Raw genomic sequence first — 15728 nt, forward strand, 5'->3', positions numbered from 1 at the left:
ACCAACTCCTAAATCACACAAAGCAGTTTTCACATAATTCCTTTTAATGGAGCAAGGTATAGTTGGTATTCCCGGATCTCCAAGTTTTTTAGGTACTCCATCTTCAAACCATCTTCAAAAGTGTAATTAGCAGGCATAGTGGAGATTTCAGCTTCCGGTATTTTTCTCTTATTTGTGATGATGTCTTTCATATACTTTGCATAAGGAGGCATTTTCAAGATATCAGTCAAGCGAGTATGCAAAAAGACTAGCCTCAGCATTTCAGCAAAGCGTTCAAATTCTTCATCATCATTCTTTTTAGTTGACTTGGTGGGAAAGGCATAGGTTTTTGAACCCACAGTCCTCTTTCTTTATCGTGTTTTCTAGCAACAAAGTCTCTTTTGTCATATCTTTTATTTTTAGGTTGTGGGTTATGAAGATCAATAGGTGGTTCTATCTCAACATCATTGTCTGGTTCTTTATCATTGGTTGGTTGAGAGTCTTCATGAACCTCATCATTATCCTTCTCATTATTATTAGGTGAGTGTTCATTACCAGATTGAGTTTCAGCATCAGAGATAGAAACTTCATTATCATTGTCAGGAGGTTTTTCTATTTCAGGTTCACTAGGAGCATGCAAAGTCCTATCATTTTTCTTTTTCTTTTTCTTCCTAGAAGTACTAGGTGCACTAGTGTTAGCTCTTTGTGAATCTTGTTCAATTCTTTTAGGGTGTCCCTTGGGATAAAGTGGTTCCTGAGTCATTTTACATCCTCTAGTTACAACTCTAACAGCAAAGTCATGCATATTATGATTCCTTTCATCAAGCAATTCTCTTTGATATTTAGCAACTTGTTCTAATTGAGTTTGAACCATAGAAGCATGTTTTCCAACACCTCTAACATCATTTGATATTTTAAATAACAAGTTACTCAAGCAAGCAATCATATCAGAATTATATTTCAATTGTTTCATAACATTTGCATTGAAGTGATCTTGTTTTGTAATGTAGTTTTCAAACTCATAAAGGCATTGACTAGGATGCATATTGTGAGGATTATCATTATTATTGAACTTCATAAGAGAATTTACCTCTACCACCTTAGGCAGTGGTGGTGTATTAAGCCCATGTATTTCTTCAATAGGAGGTAAACTTTTAACATCCTCACCTTTAATACCTTTTTCCTTCATAGATTTCTTTGCCTCTTGCATACCTTCGGGACTGAGATATAATATACCCCTCTTCTTCGGAGTGGGTTTAGGTGGTGGTTATGGAATAGTCCAATCATCATAATTTTTCAATATGTTATTCAATAATTCTTCAGCTTGTCCAACAGTTCGTTCCGTGAAAACACAACCAGCACAACTATCTAGGAAGTCCCTAGAAACATCGGTTAGTCCATTATAGAAGATGTCAAGTATTTCATTTTTCTTAAGAGGATGATCAGGCAAAGAATTAAGTAACTGGCAAAGCCTCCCCCAAGTTTGTGGGAGACTCTGTTATTTAGTTTGCACAAAGTTAAATATTTCCTATAAGGCAGCTTGTTTCTTATGAGCAGGAAAATATTTTTCAGAGAAGTAATAAATCATATCCTGGAGACTACGCACACAACCAGGAGCAAGAGTATTGTACCAAGCTTTAGCACCACCCTTTAATGAGAAAGGAAATAATTTGAGAATAAAGTAATAGCAAGTTTTCTCATCATGAGTAAAAAGGGTGGCTATGTCATTCAACTTAGTAAGATGTGCCACAACAGTTTCAGTTTCATAACCATGGAAAGGATCGGATTCAACTAGAGTAATTAGCTCTGGTTCGACAGAGAATTCATAATCCTTATTATCAATAAAGATAGGTGAGGTAGCAAACTTAGGATCACATTTCATTCTAGCATTCAGAGATTTTTCTTTATACTTGTGTAGTAATTTCTCTAGATCACCTCTATCATTGCAAGCAAGAATATCTCTAGTTGTTTCTTCACTCAGAACATAACCTTCTAGTACCTTAGGCAATTCATATCTAGGAGGGCTAATTCCAGTAGGTGTTTCAGGAGTTTCAGTTTCAAGCTCATCATCACATTCAACAACATCATGTTGTATAACTCTAGCAATTTGTTTATCAAGAAATTCACCAAGTGGCACATCATCATTATCAAGCAAGGTACTAGCATCATCATAAGCATCATTCATAGTAGAAGTAGCATCATCAATAACTTGCGACATATCAGAATTAATAGCATGCGGTGGTGTTGCAAGTTTATTCATAACAGAAGGTGAATCTAAAGCATAACTGGATGGCAGTTCCTTACCTACCCTCGTCCTTGAGGGAAATATCTTAGTCTTCGGATCATTCAGATTCTTCATAGTGATAATATGATAATAATCCCAAGTGACTCAACAAATATAGCTATGCTCCCCGGCAACGGCACCAGAAAAAGGTCTTGATAACCCACAAGTATAGGGGATCGCAACAGTTTTCAAGGGTAGAGTATTCAACCCAAATTTATAGATTCGACACAAGGGGAGCCAAAGAATATTTGCAGGTATTAGCAGCTGAGTTGTCAATTCAACCACATCTGGAGATTAATTATCTGCAGCAAAGTGATCAGTAGCAAAGTAGTTTGATAGTTTTAATAGTAGTAGTAGCAGCAATATAAACAGTAACAGTGATAGCCGTAATTTTGTAGCAAGTGTAACAGTGATGATAGCAGTAGTAACTTAGCAGAAAAAATATGGAAAAGTTCATAGGCATTGGATCGGTGACTTGTTGGGTGATATTCATCATGTGATAGTTATAACCAAGGGCGATATGGCACTAGCTCCAGTTCATCGATATAATGTACGCATGTATTTCGTAAATAGTCATATCTGCTTTATTAAAAGAACTTGCATGAAATCTTTTGTCCTGCCCTCCCGTGGAAGCGGGGTCCCTATTGGAAACTAAGGGATATTAAGGCCTCCTTTTAATAGAGAACTGGAAGAAAGCATTAACACATAGTGAATACATGAACTCCTCAAACCACGGTCATCACCGGGAGTGGGCCCGATTGTTGTCACTCCGGGGTTGCCAGATCATAACACGTAGTAGGTGACTATAACTTGCAAGATCGGATCTAGAACATGGATATAATGGTGATAATATAAACGGTTCAGATCTGAAATCATGACACTCGGGCCCAAAGTGACAAGCATTAAGCATAGCAAAGTCATAGCAACATCAATCTAAGAACATAGTGGATACTAGGGATTAGGCCCTAACAAAACTAACTCGATTACATGATGAATCTCATCCAACTCCTCACTAACCAGCGAGCCTACGAAGGAATTACTCACTCCCGGTGGGGAGCATCATGGAGCTGGCGATGGAGAAGGGTTCGTGATGACGAAGAATGAAGATCCCCCTCTCCAGAGCCCCAAACGGACTCCAGGTCTGCCCTCTCGAGGAAGAACAGGGCTTGGCGGTGGCTCCGTCTCGTGGATCACAATAATTCTTTCTCCTTTATTTTTTTCTCCAAAAATAGGAATTTATAGTGTCAGGGTTGAGGTCTGCGGGGCCACCAGGTGGGTACAGCCCACCTGAGCGCGCTAGGAGAGGGGGCGCACCCTGGTGGGTTGTGCCCACCCAGGGGCCCCTCTCCGGTAGGTCTTGGCTCCAGAAATTCTTGTATATTATATAAAAAATTCCTCGCAAAGTTTTGTTCCATTCTGGGAACTTTTATTTCTGCACAAAACAACAATGGTAGTTTTGCTGAAAACAGCGTAAGTCCGGGGTTAGTTTCATTCAAATCATGTAAATTAGAGTCCAAAACAAGAGGAAAAACTACGCTAGAGACGTATCACCCCACGCTCCTTTGCTCTTTGTGCAACGTGACATCCCCCCTGCCGAACCAGCAAGGTGCCCTAGGTCCCATAGGTGGCCGTGGTTTCCCATGACAAGGTGGGATCTTTTAGAAAGAATTAAATGCAACTTTGAAAATTGGGAACTCGACGAAGGTAAAGAGTCAGGTATTAAGCTTGAGTTTGATTGTGTTAAATCCTTTATGAATACCGATGCTTTTCACAAGTTTAGCACTAAAAATGGACTTGACTCCGAGATAGTAGGCACTTTTTGTGAAATCATTTGCTACTCATGTTGATCTCCCTAAGGAGAAGTGGTTTAAATATCATCCCCCTATTAAAGAAGAAATTAAAGAACCTGTCATATTTAAAGAAGAAACTATTACTTACATTGTTGCTCTAGTTGTGCCTACTGTTTATATTGAAAAACCACCTTTCCCTGTTAGGATAAAGGAACATGCTAAGGTTTCAACTGTGGTTCGCAAAAGTAATATTAGAGCACCCAAACCTGTTGAACAAACCAAAGTAGAACCTAGTGTTGCTATGGTTAAAGATCTCTTGGTAGAAAATATTGATGGGCATGTTATTTAATTCTGTGATGAAGCTGCTAGAATTGCCAAACCCGATGAAAAAGATAGACATAGACCTGTTGTTGGCATGCATGTTGTCTCAGTCAAAATAGGATATCATTGTTATCATGGTTTATGTGATTTAGGTGCTAGTGCGAGTGCCATTCCTTTTACCTTATACCAAGAAATTATGAATGACATAACACCCGCTGAAATAGAAGATATAGATGTTACTATTAAACTTGCTAACAGAGACACCATCACACCACTTGGGATTGTTAGAGATGTTGAAGTCTTGTGTGAGAAAATAAAATATCCTGCTGATTTTCTGGTTCTTGGTTCCCCATAAGATGACTTTTGTCCCATTATCTTTGGTAGACCTTTCTTGAACACTGTCAATGCTACTATAGATTGTCATAAACAAACTGTCAGTGTTAGCTTTAGTGATGAGTCTCATGAATTTAATTTCTCCAAGTTTAATAAACAACCTCATAAGAAAGAATTACCTAGTAAGGTTGAAATAATTGGTCTTGCTTCTATTGCCGTGCCTCCTACTGATCCACTGGAACAATATTTGCTAGACCATCACTAGTACGGTAGGTGCTATACAAACTGTTTTAAATCCCTTTCCGCGACGGCATTTGGAACCGTCGCCTAGTGAGTGATGGCGATAGGGGGGTCCTTCCCACACGGCCCAGAAACCGTCGGGGATATGCCCTCCTGGCACACACGCTCGGCAAAATGAGGCCATGTGCGACCAGCGAGCGCTCAAATACGGAAATATGTACAGTAGAGCTAAAAAATACAATTATATAGGCGAAATTGTTTCCGGTCGCAAGTACATCCCACACAGTCAGTCCCTGCTAAACATTTCCATTCGTATGTACATCCCACACAGTCAGTCCCCACTAAACGTTTCCATTCGTATGTACATCCCACACAGTCGCTCCAAGGAAAACGTTTCCGTTCACATGTACATCACACACAATTTTTCCCATTAAATCATTTGTGATAGTGTTGCCATTGCACACAATATTAACAATTTTATCGTTTGCGTTCTTGAATGCATCACACACTGTGCGTAGAAGAAACTGTGTGGCAAAGGATGTCCATCACACATAGTTTTTATGTGGTAAACATGTGTGCAAGGTGGCCTAACACAAACAGTTTTCAAGAGGATGTCGTGTGTGCAATGGAGATTGATCGCACACGTAGTGGATCCTAGAAACGTTTCTGATCTCCACGTCTATCGCAGATGTTTCTCTTTCGCAAACCGTGTACAGTGTAATCTCTAATTAATCCCTAATTTAAAAATCACATGTTTTGAATATGAGAGTAGGCAATCACTTATTTCATATCCAACCATGTTTATTACAAATATAGGTTCAACCACGAATGCATAATTCGATGCACAGGTACATATACTAAAGAACTACAGAAGCACCAAGTAAAGAATGATGAACCACAGTTGTACTAAAGCCTGTAAAGACAGAGGTGAAAGATATTATGGTTGCTGGAGAAGGTGAAGCGGAATGCCCATATTGTGCCCTCCTCCATGCGTAATGCGCGCACAACTCTAGGACAACCCCTTGTGATGGCTACCCGTCCATCCTTCACTGTCTTCATTACGACTTCTCAATGCTCATTGTAGTGTGGATGAAATAATTTAACCTTCATTGCGTGTACTTTGCGAGGTAATCTTGAGTGAACTGCTTCGGGAACCACTGGGAACGAAAAAGATTCAGACATTGTTGTCTAACAACTCATTATGGGCATTAAAAAGAGAAGGCTGCAGAGTTTGTAGTTACCATCCTACAACTCACTGTTGTGTTGGATAGAGCATAAACAAATAATTTTCTTGCCACCATTCGTATCTTTTTGCTAATAATCCTTATCAGTTTCCTCACTTGATGCTTGTTCATGAATATCTCATTGCCCCATACGCAAAAAGGGTCGATGCATGGATCCTTGCCAAGGGCATATGTACCTACAAAAAACAAGTCAATATTAGAAGTTAACAAGTGTCCAGGCCTGGATCTATATGCACTACATTACGGAACGACAGGGGGAGTACAAGCCGAGGGATGAAGCTAACCTCGGCGGAAAATGGTGTCCACTCCCTTTGTTGTCCTGCATAAGTAGTGGAAAGGCATGATAAGTATAGCAACCTTAACATCAAACAAATATAGCAAAGGTAAACAACATCATCTTCAAATGATAGCTTGAATGTGTTGGTTTCAGCATGCTGTTAAAGCAGATATAAAATGGAAGGCAATGTTACCGACAGCAGGCTTAACAGCCATCAAATATTGCAATTCAAACTGGTATTGTTGAAAATGAATAGAATGTAGGTCATGCTTAAACATCACACTGGATAAATGTGTAAAACTGAAATAAAGGGCATGTGTTAACTACACCAGGAATAACTGGAACTAAATATAGCCGTTCAAAATGGTATTGATGTAGTCGAGCGGCACAGTTCTGACTTGCACATAATGAACAACACATTGTGAATGACTGAAATAAACAAGGCATAAATGACCAATATAACAACCAAATATAGCCATTGAAAACTGGACAGAGTCTCACTTCAACCAACCTAACAAGCAAGTACAGATAAACAGGGCATATGCTTGAAAACTAGACAAATGCTCACTGGAACCAACATAACAAGCAGATAAAGATAAACGAGGCATCTGCTTGATAACTGGACAAATGCTAAAAAAGCAACCTAACAACCAAATACAGATAAACAAGGCATCTGCTTGATAACTGGACAAATGCTAAAAAAAGCAACCTAACAACCAAATACAGATAAACAAGGCATCTGCTTGATAACTGGACAAATGCTCACTACAACCAAACTAAGAACCAAATACATATAAACAAGGCATCTGCTCGATAACTAAAAAAATGCTCACTCCAACCAACCTAACAACCAAAGACAGATAAACAAGGCATCTACTCACTATAAACAACCAAATATAGCCATTCATGAAACTGAAGTGGACAACCTATTGAACAATGCATTTTTGCATAACTAAAATAATTAAACACAAGACAGTTAAAGCACCGCACGACAAATGCTACTACAACAAAGGGTACGGGTTGGCAAGCTAGAAAAAGGTAAGATTTGTTGATAGAATGTTGCCTCACATTTCATGGACGGGATCCTTCCAATTGGAAGAGCACTGACCCATGGTGCGCTCTCTGATGTCACAGATGGGCTGTGTCACCTTGGAAGAACCTTCGTGGGTGCCCTTCTCGTGGTCGTGGTTGTCGGTGTCAAAACCGGCAGATCTCGGGTAGGGGGTCCCGAACTGTGCATCTAAAGATTGATGGTAACAGGAGACAAGGAACACGATGTTTTACCCAGGTTCGGGCCCTCTCGATGGAGGTAATACCCTATGTCCTGCTTGATTGACTTTGATGAGTATAAGGGTTACAAGAGTTATCTACCACGACATCGTAATGGCTAAACCCTAATTGTCTAGCCTGTATGATTATGATTGCCTCTACGGACTAAACCCTCTGTTTATATAGACACCGAAGGGGGCTAGGGTTGTACAAAGTCGGTTTACAGAGAAAGGAATATTCATATCCACATGCTAAGCTTGCCTTACATGCCAAGGAGAGTCCCATCCGGACACGGGATTAAGTCTTCTCTCTTGTATATTCACGGCCCATTAGTACGGCCCATGCCATATGGCCCGGACGCCCGAGGACCCCTTAATCTAGGACTCCCTTAGTAGCCCCCGAACCTGGCTTCAATGGCGGTGTGTCCGGCATGCAGGTTGTCTTCGGCATTGCAAGGCGGGTTTCTCCTTTGAATACTTCAAAGCATCTCACCCGAAGAGTTATATTCGGTTGTTCATTTAATGTCATACCCTTTGGCTCCCGCGCCTCTGTCTCTTATGTTTCCACGTGTCAAACGAATACAAAAGGTTAGAGTATTTTTTGCACATAACACCCTGGCCATAAAAACGTCTATATAAAGGGATTGGATCTCAGATGCCATTCCACACCAGGTGGAAAATCCTTGGAGCTCGCTAGGAGAAACCACTCAAACATGGCTAGCACTTCCAGCTCTTCCTCCTGCCCTCATGGCTCCGAAAAAGGCGATTGGGAGAGATGCTCAGTATCACATGCCCAGCTGACCAAGCTCCAGGCGCAAGGCTACCTTCCCCCTGCGGATCTAATCCAGTGCGGGCGGGATTAACTTCCTTTACGGGCAAAGCCTTGGCAGAAAATTTCTCGAATCCTTCAAAAGGGGAGCGAGTGTGCTTCGTTTCCTTTCTCTTGAGAGGCGTTGGATTTCCAATCCATCCTTTCCTCCGAGGTCTCCTGGAGTACTATGGCCTCCAACTGCACAATCTTATGCCGGGCTCCATTCTGCACATCGCGGGCTTCGTCGCTCTTTGCGAGTTGTTCCTAGGCTGTGTGGCACCCCGGCTTAGAGAAACCGGGACGCCCCGTATTCCAGCCCAGAGATCGAGGAGAAGTCTTCTGGAATACGGCACTGCTTAGCATAGAACAAACCAGCTTTCTATTATTACACGAATATGATTACAATGTCTCCTATATTACAATGAATAACATCGGCACGGCGACACTACGCCATCCTCAGTTTCTCTATTCAAGCAGTAGAACAACTCGAAGGAGCGGAATAACTCTAGCAGTGGAACAACGGCGACGGTGGTGAACTCCACTCCGCAGGGACTCTGGCTGGAACGCTTATCCTAGCTCGCGAACACAGGAACAAGACCAAACAAACAAGCAATCCAGGCATGACCTGCAAGCTGGCATGACACGCCAGGTCAGTACATTGAATGTACTTGCAAGCTCACAATTAACTAGAAGCATTCAAGACAAACAACAACATGGTAATTACAGGTTAAGCATGAATTATCAAGAGATCATCAGGATAACATGGCATAAGCAACATGAACTTGATATGGCTAGAACAATATGAGCATGGCATGAACATATGAATCTGACGATACTAACATGCAACATGATGACACTATATGCACTATTTATTCTGCTCGGGTTACCTCGTAACCATCACATGCATCACTTACCAACCTCGGGCATCACACGATCATCTCAGGATCAAATCAAGCTTGGTATAAACAATACCGTAGTAATCATTAAATGACCACAAGGAGCTTGATCTTTACCCATGATTCTCGCACAACATCACGAATATCCAACAACTCGGTATCCTCGATACCGCGGTGTTCATTCCGGCGATCACAACCATGACCAACACTTGGTCTCAAACGGTGATTATTCTGGCGATCACAACCAACTTATCTCATCATCGAACCGGGGTTGTCATTAATCAAGTTATTATTAATATTGTTGACTCACTGTGGGACCGACACGAACTGGGCCCTTATCCATGGGCGCGGCTATCGATAGATTTAACACACACACTCTGTAGAGGTTAGCACACTGTACCCACACCACGGAACCCTGGCCTCACACTCCCATTCGGGTGGACCAAAGTGTTCCGACAAAACCGATCTACTGCCATGACGCTCTCCCGGCCACTCCGACCAACTCCCCTTTGGGCTAAGTCCTGGGTGGCCCCGTGCCTACCAAAGGCACCAACATCCACCGTCGTGGCAAAACGGTCCCAAACGGGGACATGAGCTCAAAACCAAACATGGGCACACAAGGCTTATGCCGTCCTACCTGGCCAAGGTAGCGCCCGCGCATAACCTTCCCTCGCAGGAGGCACCGGTGAGAGGCATGACAATAGACCCAGTTAGGGCCTTCCCATAAGGCAAACGTGGTTGCACTGGTCAGATCGATATGGTGGCACCATGATTCAGCCAACAGTTGTTCAAGTTCAATTTAATCCGGTTAAACTTGAATGCAATATGTTGAGCCATGATCAAATAACATGATGCAACTACAATGCATGAACATGATATCAACATAATCACGGAATGCAACATAACTATCCACCACATCAACTAAGAATAATCTCCAACTGAACATGGCATATTGACGAGCATAAATATTACAAGTGCAACACTACTCATGGTATAACTTGACCACTAGCATCAACCATAAATACCATGCAAGAACTCATCAATAACATTACCGAGTAACACTTAACCAACTAACAACAAAGGAACACTGCATATTAACAGTACTCGGTAACCGACGTTAGTCATGCACTGAAGAACATGACCAACCCAACATGTACGACTATCGAGCATGGCAATATGAAAGTAATACTAGCAACTAGAAGGGCATGATAACCAGGTGCATAATAACATAGCAAGCAAGTAAGCACTAACCCAGAAGCATTACCGAAACAACGCTAACCATATTTTAAACAAGCAATCATTTAATAAATATTCAAGTTGAAAACCATGGCTACTGCATGACTATCATGCAAGTGGGTATTGTGACTTGCCTGGGGATAAAGAAGGCACCGGGGAGAAGTGCGGTGAAGCCGCGGAAAGATTTGCCGGAAACAACTCTCTCTCGGAGGGGCTGTTTACGTGCAAGGGCAAAAAGGTCATTTTCATAGTGTCAAACCATAGTGAAAGTGAAACCAATAGAACGGGCTCGACGAGGCGAAGAAGTGGGCTTTGGATTCACCTCAATTGGAGTTGCGGGCAAAAAGTTATGATTGCTTTTCTGCCAGGGACCCATCTGTAAAGAAATGTTTTTCAGACTGGGCCAAAACAGAAAAATTGAAAGCACATTTTAGGAACTATGCTTTCGGGACAGTGAAGGCGTATTTTCGGCCGAAGCCGCAGCTGTTTACGCTTTCACTGAAACGAAAGCGTATTCTTGAGATTACGCTTCCAGTTAACCACGTGGACAGTGGAGGGGCCGGGCGTGGGTCGCTGACGTGCGGGTCCCGCCGGTGGGGCCCGTCACTTATCCAGGTCAGCGTGGCGGGACCGGGCCTTGAGCAGCTGACAGGGGGGCCCGCCTTATCCATCTCCCTCTCCTCGCGCCTGTCTTCTTCCTCCTCGCTGCCTCCCCGATCAGAGACAGAGGAGCGAGGGCAGGGAAGAGGCCGGCGACGGGGCGGGCAGCTCCAGCCGTCCCAAGCTCAGGCGAGAGCACCGGCCGGTTCGGAGCGGAGTGTCGCGCCCATCCAGACGAGAAGAGGGCGCCGGGAAGGACCCGGGGCGACGCGGCTCACGGCGACAGGGAGGCGGCAGAGGGCGGCGGCCGTTCTCGGGGCACGGCCCTAAAGAGGCTCCGACGAGTCGTGGAGAGGCGGGGGAGGTTCGCGGGGGACTAGGTGGGTCTCTGGTGGTGGTAGGAGGAAAGGAGGGGCTCGACTCCGGGAGAATTTAACCGGAGCACCGCGGCGGTCATGGTGGCCAACAGAGGCGAGGAGAGCTTCTGGAGCTCCAGCGAGTCGATGAGGAGGAAGCTGGGAGTGAGGCGAGGCTGATGAGGTGCTTGAGAGGCCGCGGGGATGGCTATATATAGTCGGGCGAGGGAGGAGCCGCGCTGGCGTCGCCGCGGACACGCGGCCGGCGCAGCGGACGCGTGCGCTCACGCATGGACTCGGGGGGGAGGCGACGAGGGAAGCACAGAGAATAGCTCACGTGGAGGATGAGGCCAAAGTAGGAGCAAAGGAAGAAGCTGAGCGCCATTAAAACTCGGTCGGCCACAGTGCGCCCGTGGGCATGCGGCGGTTTGCGTCGGTGAGCAAGCGGGCGGAGGGGGAGAGGGGTCCAGGGCAACGGCGACGACGCGGTGAAGCTGTTGGACAGGCTCACGAGCGCGAAGGCGACGACAGGGAGAGGGGCCCGAGCACAAACGATGTTCTGGCCACGCACACTGCAAGCCAAAGCAGTGGTCACCGCGCGCATTGGTGTACACAGTGCCACAAGAGATGCCAAACGATGTCTGTGGTGGAGTCCTTCCGGGGTAGGTTGCAACCGTAGTGGTAGTTTGGTTAAAGGAGCTCCGGTTGAAAGGTAATTAACCTCTGAAGTTTACTGCAGTAAACTTGATCGTGTAATGGTGCTCAACAGGGAGGTGATTGGTGACAATGGAGTTGTCTGGTAGGTTTAGGGTAAGAAGGACTTACATCCTGGTAACTATGGAGCGGTTTGGTTCAAGATTTAACAGAGTTGCTTTGCAACTGCCAAATATGGTCCAGAATCAATATTTGAATGATGCACTCACATGGAGTTATGGAATGGTATGCAACTTGGCAAATCCTCATGATATGGACATATAAAGATGCTGTAAAAATATCATACCAAATGGACCATCCAAAATGGTACTTGATGTACAAACATCATTCCTGTCCAGAAACTTGCCAAAATTCTACAGGAATAATGGCTAGATGAAACATGCCCAAAATGGGTGGAGGTAGGTTATATGGATAATAGAAGGCCTAGAAAAATTGGCAGCCATAATGGAGCAAGATAAAATAAACTTGCTTCACAAACTGAAATTTTGGACAGAATCAAAGAATTGATGGTGAGCTCAGATGGAGACATTACATGAGCTCAACTTTGGTGGAGGGCTATGATATGATGATATGAGGGACCATGCAAAATGGAAACTCATTTTGATATGCCTAGCTTGTACTTCCTTCACAACTAGTTCCCTTAGACAGGAACTTTGGAAAATCATAATTAAACAATTACTAGGCAAATGAGGTTGTACTTTGGCATGTGGCAATTATATGGACAAGAAAATGTGTCCAAGGAGTTTGAGGTCAATTGGGCAAAGATAAATGGCACTTGCTTCACATCCTGCCATTTAGGGTAGAATGGGAAATGAATTATTTGAGCATGATGATAAACATGAAAAATGAATTTTTTTGCCATATTTGAGAAAGATATGACCCAAACTATTTATGAGAATTATTTGGGATTTTTAGGAGTGATAGAAATAACGGTTGCTTTACAACCTAGGGCAATTTGAGTTATTCCTTTAATAGAAAAGAAATATTCCCAATAAAAAGAATATTGGGATTTGGGCTAGGATGAAAATGACAGGGTCTAGGGAAGGAGTTGGGTGCGACAAGCCACTCTGGAAGCAAAGAAGAGGGCATCTTCTTCAGTTTCCAGGCCACAAAGCTACGGAAAAAAAGAAATCTCAGGCAAAAACCTCAGAAAAACAAAAGAAAAAGAAAGGGTCAAAAATCAGGCTGTCACAGGCTGTGAGGCCCATTTTGAGTTATGGAGAAAACTGTTCTTCCTCGTCCCCCACTCCCAAAAGGGATCCATATTCGAGGTGGGCGGCGCTGAGATATGGCGCATAGCCGGAACCGGATACCTGTCCGGCACGCCGAAGAAGGCGTCCAAGGAGTGGCCCTCGGAGTGGTTTTATATTTAAGACGTCGCTCTCCTCGACCCAGTCTGAATGGGCCTTCCCGAATTTTCCAATGCTCCATTAAAGAAACGCCATAGCTGGCGCCCTCAGAGCCTCGAGGAGGAATATAGCGCGAAAGTCAAGATGTTAATGGACAAGATAAAAATACTCTCCCAATCCAGGCTATCCATGATCGAGGTCATGGAAATTTCCATAACGCGAGGCGTCCAACCACTCCAATCCAGACGACTCCCCATGTGGAACTACAATGGGGAGGATGATACATCTCGCTACGGGCATAAGGGTCTGGATGACTTTGCCGCCCTAGCCGCCATGCTGGCGGATCTTTATAAAGGGTATAAAGAAGAATTCACTCGCCTTAAGCACCGAGACGGATTCTCCATGTACAACCCCCCCCTAGCTGGGTAAGCTTTCGATCCAAAATCTTATTCAATCCTTGTCTTAAGACACAACTAGTTGGACTCAAACCGACCATCTTTAACAGGAATGGTGGAAGGCTACCGCGGGGATCTATAGCCCCGCTCCACAACTGGAGAATCATATTCGGGACCTGGATCCCGGATTTGAGGAGGATCCAGATATATTTGTAGAGCTTAAGGAGGGGGTCTTCTATCAGGTGAGCTACGACGGCACAGAGGTGGCCATTGTAGCTGATTACCCCGGTCTCCTGCCATCTTCCCATGTAAGTGCCCAGGGAGCATCTCCTCCAAAAGAGCTTCCTCGTTATGCCTCACCCACCGCACTGTCTCGTGCTCTGAAGGGGAGGCGCTCGGCGCGCCATGCTGCACCGGAGGCGTCTCATAGGAGAGCGGCGCCCGTGCTGGGCGGGTCTTCGAAGAGGAAGGCAGATGACAATACGGCCGTGCCTTCATCGAAGAGGTATGGACTCGAATGCGCCCCCTGCAGTCACATCGAACTATGACATTGTCCGCTGCATTTTATCAGGAAGACCATTTGCCAGACTATGTCCGGGGATCCTGTCGGTCGCGCCTCCACCAATCAGGTTCCAGACCCTGCCTCTAGGGTGGGGGCTGATACGGGAGTGACGCCAGATTGCCCGCCTTCAGAGGATTCGGATGATGTGTCTGTCACGAACTCTGAGGTAGAGAGCGCCATGAATCACCAACGACGGAGGGCCGCTCTTCATGACCCCATCTTTACTGAAGAGGCATTCAATGCCTTCAGCTCGGCTGATGCATACATCCGAGCTGCTCGGGATGGGCTTGCCAGAGCTACTGACCAGTATTTGAAAGATATGCGGGTAAGTATGCATTGTATAAATCTGGGAACCATATACCAGTTGCCCCTGAGACTTGAAGCAGTTGAAATGACTGATTTAAGGATCATTTTATAAACAGGCACTCACTGAGAAGAACAACATGCTATCTCAGGAACTGGAACAGTGCTGGACCCAGCTAACTGTTGTTACCGTCAAACTAGGGAAGTCCAAGGAGGCACCGAAGGGTAAGGTTCCCTTCTCTCCAGAAAATGTAATCATGTGCCAGTTGTGTTTATATGAAGAAATATTGCTGCATTATACGATTGCAGCCTCATTGGCTGAGATGGAAGAGAAGCTAAAGGCCGTACAAGCGGAGAAGGAACATGCCGAAAGGCAAGAAGCCGCTGGTCAACGTGTACGGACACAGACCAGGGACGAAAAGAACAAGCTGCAGGACGCCAATACCCAGCTCGGCGAAGAGCTGAAGGATGTGCGGGCCCAACTAGCGGACGCTGTAAAGGAGAACAAAAAGCTGCGAGGCGGCATATTTAGTATGCCTTTCAACTTTGTTGTCGTACAGTTCGCTGGGCGGCTTCTGATAAGTTTATTCCTATAGGTATTTTGACTGGGCGGCCCGAAGAAGAGGCATCCAGCTTCCAAGGTGATCTGTTACAAGAGTTGTCTGAAGTGTATGAGCGAGCTCGGAAAGCGATGCGGAGCGTTGCTAAGGATTTATTGCCATCCGTAGCCCCTCCGGGAAGTATGGAGGAGCTTGTGAAGCTGTTCAAGG

The 15728-nt window shown here is 44.6% G+C and overlaps 1 long non-coding RNA gene across 1 annotated transcript; it reads right to left on the reverse strand.

The window, feature by feature from the left end:
* Window positions 1-8909: 8909 nt before the first annotated feature.
* On the reverse strand, window positions 8910-12425 carry LOC147959220 (uncharacterized). The gene is made up of 3 exons (XR_015611323.1): window positions 11002-12425; window positions 10814-10893; window positions 8910-9179 (listed from the first exon to the last, which is right to left on the reverse strand). It is a non-coding gene; the product is annotated as an uncharacterized LOC147959220 (long non-coding RNA).
* Window positions 12426-15728: the final 3303 nt, after the last annotated feature.

This window comes from Triticum urartu, chromosome 7A (genome assembly GCF_056163025.1).
Source record: "Triticum urartu cultivar PI428250 chromosome 7A, HENAU_Tu73, whole genome shotgun sequence".
Lineage (NCBI taxonomy): Eukaryota > Viridiplantae > Streptophyta > Magnoliopsida > Poales > Poaceae > Triticum > Triticum urartu.